This window comes from Myotis myotis, unplaced genomic scaffold, assembly GCF_014108235.1.
Source record: "Myotis myotis isolate mMyoMyo1 unplaced genomic scaffold, mMyoMyo1.p scaffold_m19_p_2, whole genome shotgun sequence".
NCBI lineage: Eukaryota > Metazoa > Chordata > Mammalia > Chiroptera > Vespertilionidae > Myotis > Myotis myotis.
The window spans coordinates 155,594,461-155,600,893 of record NW_023416324.1 but is presented as its reverse complement, the minus strand read 5'-3'; the positions used below and the strand labels follow the sequence as shown (position 1 = coordinate 155,600,893).

At 43.2% G+C, this 6,433-nt stretch overlaps 1 pseudogene; it reads right to left on the bottom strand.

The window, feature by feature from the left end:
* Positions 1-3,297: 3,297 nt before the first annotated feature.
* Positions 3,298-4,249, bottom strand: LOC118675728 (annotated as a pseudogene).
* Between the last annotated feature and the right edge of the window lie 2,184 nt (positions 4,250-6,433).

The window sequence follows — 6,433 nt, the reverse complement described above, 5'->3', positions numbered from 1 at the left end:
TTTTTCTTTTTTGATAAGAGAGCTTGGGCCCTTATCAATTTTTACAAATGTTCCATGATTCTTGAAAAGGAAGTCTAAAATCTGTTTGTAGCATTAAAAATCCAAATGTACCTTGTAATAATTTTCTTAATTATATTATCACTTGTCAACTTGTCAACATATTTCAATACTTTTTATCTGTTGATTGAGCAAAAGAGAGAGTTGCATTGAAATTTCCCTAATATTGTCTCTCTAACATTTTTGCTTTATGTAGTTTTATTTTGTTATTTAACACATAAAATTCCATGATTCTTTTATTCTAAAAGTTGTAAGTTTTGTAAGTATAAAATAACTGTTTATTATTTTTTATGTAATATTTCATACTACTGCTATTGAGTTTTTGCTTTGTTTTATTGGTTTATTGAGTTTAGGAGGAAAAATATGAATTATTTTGGGGTGTAAGAAAATATATTCAGTATGAAATGTGCTTGGTGAGTGGAGGAAGAGTATATGAAACATTTTGAATAATAATAATAAAATAAACTTTAGAGACTTCCTGGCAAAAAAGGAATTGGGACACCCTTTCTTTCCCCAAGGTTCAAGTTACTGAAACCTATCAATATAGACAAGAGTGACCTACCCAGATTCTAGTGACTTGGAACAGATAAACTTCCTGAGATAACATTACCAGGAGGGCTGAAATCAGCTGCATCAATAGACTAAGTTGGTTGCTAAAGGTGAAATGTGCTCTTAGGTTCCTGAGACAGTGGGCATAAGACCTTTCCCAGTCCAGTCATTTTTAGGCTAAGCTTTTGCCCAGAAGAACCAGGTCTACTGGTGAATATAAACTGCTTTGAAATTCAAGATCCCACGTGTATGTTAGCTAAGAACACTTGGTGGACCCTAGCCAGTTTGGTTCAGTGGATAGAGCATCTGCCTGCAGACTGAAGGTTCCGGGTTCAATTCCAGTCAAGGGCACGTACCTTGCTTTCCCTGGCCCAGGCCCTGGTCAGGGCACATGCAGGAGGCAACCAAGCAATGTGTCTCTCTCACATCAATGTTTCTCTCTGTCTTTCCCCCCTCCCTTCTACTCTCTAAAAATCAATGGAAAAATATTCTTGGGTGAGGATTAAAAAAAGAAAAGAACACTTGGTGGATCATAACAGAGAGGTTATTAGAAACCCTTTAAATTTGGTTCCTGTGTTGTTTTGATAATTTCTTGCTTTTAAGCACAGTGTGTCTACATCTTACACATTTACCTTTCCTACGCAAACACGGATTCAGGTATTTTTCCTAGAAGTCATGGATCCTCTTAATTACGAATGGAATTTAGAGATCATAATATGGACACTGAAGATACTAATTGCTACTGAATTGCCATTGGTTTTAGCCCTCTTCAGTGGACAAAACTAAAAAATATATATTTTTTGCAATGGGAAATGAAATCAAGAGTTATTGCTCATCTATCCAACTCAAATTAAAGATTATAGTTTTTGCTTATCCTGACAATCTTTGATTCTCATGATATTAATAACAACGTTCGGTCCTTTTACACTCTATCAATCATCTACTTTTCTTTCTATTCTTATGTATGTATGTATGTATGTATGTATCTCTCTGCATATATTAGTTTCTTTCCTAATAGTAGTTTTAGTCATTTTTGGGATCCTGTTTAGAGACCAGTCATTTCCCTTCCTAAGCAGCTGATTACCACCCTCCAACTATTTTCCTTATCACAGCCCTCACGCTCTGGGGTTTCTGTGTACCTGCTGGAATCATCCTGGAGCCAAGTATCAGATAACAAGGGATACCCCCTACGCCAGTGATGGCGAACCTGTGACATGCGTGTCAGAGGTGACACGTGCACTCATTGTTTTGGTTGATTTTTCTTTGTTAAATGGCATTTAAATATATAAAATAAATACCAAAAATATAAATCTTTGTTTTACTATGGTTGCAAAGATCAAAAAATTTCTATATGTGACATGGCACCAGAGTTAAGTTAGGGTTTTCCAAAATGCTGACACGCTGAGCTCAAAAGGTTCGCCATCACTGCCCTATGCCAAGGAACCTGCAAAATCATTCAATTAGGCAATCCACAAGGATCCCGTGAAATCTAGCTAACCCCACCCTGCTTGCTATACATAAAATGTCCCCTATACCTCCAGTTTGCTGTTATCTTGTTCCTAGTAAAACCTCTTATGTGACTTGTGTGTGAGCCTTTTCCTGTTCTGAGCTGTAAATAACAGAGTTCTGCCTTTCATCTATCCAAGTGTCTTTGTTTAGTGTCTCACCAGCAAAAGATCTTCAAATCTTATAAAATATTAGTGGTCCAGTGCAAGAAATTTGTGCATGGGGGGGAGGGTGTCCCTCAGCCCGGCCTGCACCCTCTCCAATCTGGGACCTCCATGGGGGATGTCCAACTGCCGGTTTAGGCCCGATCCCTGAACTGGCAGTCGGACATCCCTCTCACAATCTGGGACCGCTGGCTCCTAACTGCTCACCTGTCTGCCTGCCTGTCTGTTTGCCCCTAACCACTTCTGCCTACCAGATTGATTGTCCCCTAACTGATCCCCTGCCAGCCTGATTGATGCCTATCTGCTCCCCTGCCAGCCTGGTAGCTCCCAACTGCCCTCCCCTACTGGCCTGATTGCCCCCAAGGCTTTTATTAGTATAGATATGACCTTTCACAGAAAATTTCACTTACCCTGCTTTATAATAAGGGTGTGACGATTGAATCATTGGGGCCAGACACCAAGATTTCCTTTCTTTGAATAGTGGAGGGAATAATTATCTTGTCTTTAAGTTGCCCTGAACATCAAATGAGCTAATGACTTAGAAAAGTATAAAGCACCATATAAACACTGTCTTTTTCATGTACTGAAAAGACAATAAAGTGGTAAAATGAAAAACACTATTTGTATCCTCCCTCTTCCTTTCTTTACAGCCTTTATTTAAACTTTGAAATTTATAAAAATTTCACTCCTATTTTCATTTCTTTACATTCAATATTATTTTGTATTAGTTTCAGGTTTTATATTAGTTACAGAATAGTGGTTAGACAATCATATAATTTACAAGGTGTTCCCTGATATTTCCAGTACCCACCTGGCATCATACCATCATTACAACACTATTGACTGTATTCCCTATTTAAGTGACAATAGGTTTACAGGTTCCTTCCAATCTTCCTTTTGTGTTGCTCACCCTTCCTTTTCTTTCTCACTCCTTCCCTCATTTTATTTTCTTTTTAAGAGAAGTAAGCCTTTATTTTCTTGTTTCTCAAATAGAGCTGGCTGAGCTGGTTGCTTTTGGTAATTAATCAAAGAAACCAAATCCCATATCCCTGTGCAACTCCTCTGACTTCCTTCGCTTCACCCTTGGCTGGGGCTGCAGCAGCAGTAGGAGCAGCAGTGGTGGCGGCAGCCACAGGGGCCGCAGCCACAAACGCAGATGGATCAGCCAAGAAGGCCTTGACCTTTTCAGCAAGTGGGAAGGTGTGATCACTCTTCACAGACAAATCCAGAATTCACTGTACCCATTGATGATAGAATGGGGTACTGACGCAACAGTTGGGTAACCAATCTGAAGGCATATGCTGGCAACATTGCGGACACCCTCCAGGAAGCGGGAATGCAGTTTCCTCTGTGATGTCAAGCACTTCCGGGTTGTAGATGCTGCCATTGTCAAACACCTGCTGGATGATCAGCCCAGAGGAGAAGGGGGAGATGTTCAGCTTGTTCAGCAGTGTGGCTTCGCTGGCTCCCACTTTGCCTCCAGTCTTAATCAGCTGTTCATCACTCAGGATTTCAGTGGTGCTCCTGGAGATTTTAGGGGTGATGCCTAAAGCCTGAAAGAAGGAGGTCTTCTCTGGCCCCAGACCAGTGTTCTGGGCTGGCACAGTGACTTCACACTGGGCAATGGCACCAGCAGGGGCAGCAGCTGGCACCTTATTGGCCAGCAGCATGTCCCTGATCTCAGTAAGGCCCTCCTTGGTGAACACAAAGACCACATTCTCCTGGATATGAGGCAGCAGTTTATCCAGAGCTGGGTTGTTTTCCAGATGACCTTGGATGGCCTTGCACATCATGGTGTTCTTGCCTATCAACACCACAGCCTTCCCGAGGAGGGACATGCAGATCTGATGCATCTGCTTGGAACCCACATTGTCTGCTCCCACGATGAAGCATTTTGGATAATCATCCAGAAGTTGGATGATCTTAAGGAAGTAGTTGGACTTCCAGGTTGCCCTGTCTTTGCTGGGCAACATGGCTGTGCATTAGGGATTGCCACACAGGGTTTAAAGATGTTGTCACTCCCACGAGGACACCTGGCAAGAGGAAACCCTCATTTTCTTTATATAGTATCTCAATTGGCCCTCAAAGGTCAGCGAAGGCACTGGGACACACTGAATCCATTTTACAGACCAGGAAACTGAGGCCAATTCCATTTGGCTGCGGAACTTGACTCAGCACACAGAGAGCCCTCAAAGTCATGCTCTCTGCCCTTCCTAAGGGGCAGCCATGGGGCAAACAGAACAAACCTCTCGGACAGGCTTTCGAGCCTCGTTCTCAAGCACCTCTTCATCTTCATCGAGGACGCTCCACATTCTTTCCTCTCCCCTGCCCCCATTCTTTACTGCCCCCCCCCCCCTCTCTGGAGCAGGTGGTAGGCTTCACACTCACCATGAAGGCATGCGCTGTGGTGGGGCAGGACAGGCCCAGGCTTGCTTTTGGGCCAAGGCGGGAGCAGGGGTATCTGCCTGTCAAGTGCATAGGCCACTGGGGCGAGGCCGGGTTAGCACCGGGAGTTTCTCCTAACCGCAGCAGTGGGTACCCAGCAGTGTGGTGCTCGTCCACTGAGGGAGCACCGCCCCTCAACCCCTGCCTCAGGGTTGTGGGTCTGCCTGGCGTCCTTCCATCTTGTTCCCCAGGCGGGGCAACACCCATCTTGGGGCACTGCAGAACCTCACTCTCCGTGAGCGAGGCAGATCCCGGCCCCCCGTCCCAGCCTGAGCCCCCTCTGGCACACCCCGCCTCACCACTGCTCTGCGCCCTTGGGCCACCTGGCCAGCAGCTTCACCGAAGCCACTGCGTTTGCCCAGGAGCCACCGCTAGGAAAGCCCTGCAACCAGGCCTCTTGCTGCTGCTAGGTCTCCACCCTCACCTGGTTCACCTCCTTTCTTCCACATTTGCCCTTCATCCATCCCTCTCTCCTGCAGTGCTTGAACTCCAGGCTGAAAGAAAAGGACCAAGGCCATGAAGGACAAAGCCCAAAGGAAGTGAGTCTTGAACCCCCACATCCCACTCTCTGGATTTCCTCCTGCACCTCCTCTCTGTTTCACGTCTTGAACAGGCACCAGGTTCTGGCACCCTGCAGCCCAGCCACATGGCCTCCGGCAGCCTGGTAGAGTTGGTCTCCAAAGCTGTGGATCTCGGCCTGGGTCTCAGCAAACCCATGCCGGCTGGAGAGGGCTGTTGGAGGAGGAGGAGAGCCAGTCCGTCATTAGCTCCCCAACTCCAAAGGAGGCACCACAGGCTCCTGTCCCTGGCAGCTGTGGCCCCGCCCCCATCCCTGCTGCCTGCTAAGTGTTCGTGACTGTTTCTGAGTCCCGGTTAATTAGCATATTACTCTATTATATAAATAAATGCTCTCTCTCTCTCTTTTAGTCTCAAAATAACAAAAGCAATATTAATATCAAGAATAAGATGAATGTGGTTTAGGTACCTTTGTGGTTATTTTGTTTTTAGAACAATTCCCACTAGGGAGGTGCAGCCCCAAATACTGTGTGTTTCAAAGTTCTCTTAAAATACATCTCTTCACTTGAAATAATGATCTGCATGGCTTTGCCTACAATTTGATATGGCATTAAGCTAATTTGTTTCAGCTTTTTTTAAAAAAAGATTGTGTTGCTTTTCAAAAATTTAATTTAAAATCATGCAAAATATTTACATAGTTTCAAAGTTAAATGCATAAAGAAACATGTATTGAGACATCTAACTTTGATAACTATCCCCAAACTCTCTCCTATTCTGTCTTTTTGCTATTGGTTATCAGTTTTACTAGGCCTTGAATTTTCATCCCATGGTTTCTTTATGAAAAGTGTGTATGTACACACACACAATTATACACACATATACATTGTTCTTATGTGGTTTTCATTGAAGGTAGCATTCTATGAACACTCTCATGTACCTTGCTTTCTTAATTAATATTTGCTGAAAATGACTCTATATAGTCATTATTCTTATTTATTAAATATTTATTGCTTAGAAGAGTTTTACATCTACAGAACTGCAAAGATGGTATGAAATATGACCACATACTTTGCATTCACTTTCCTCTATTACCATCTTTCATTAACATGCTAATTGTTTTATAATAGATGAACCAACATCGATATATTATATATTACTATAGTATTACCAATATATCGTCATTGTAATATATTATT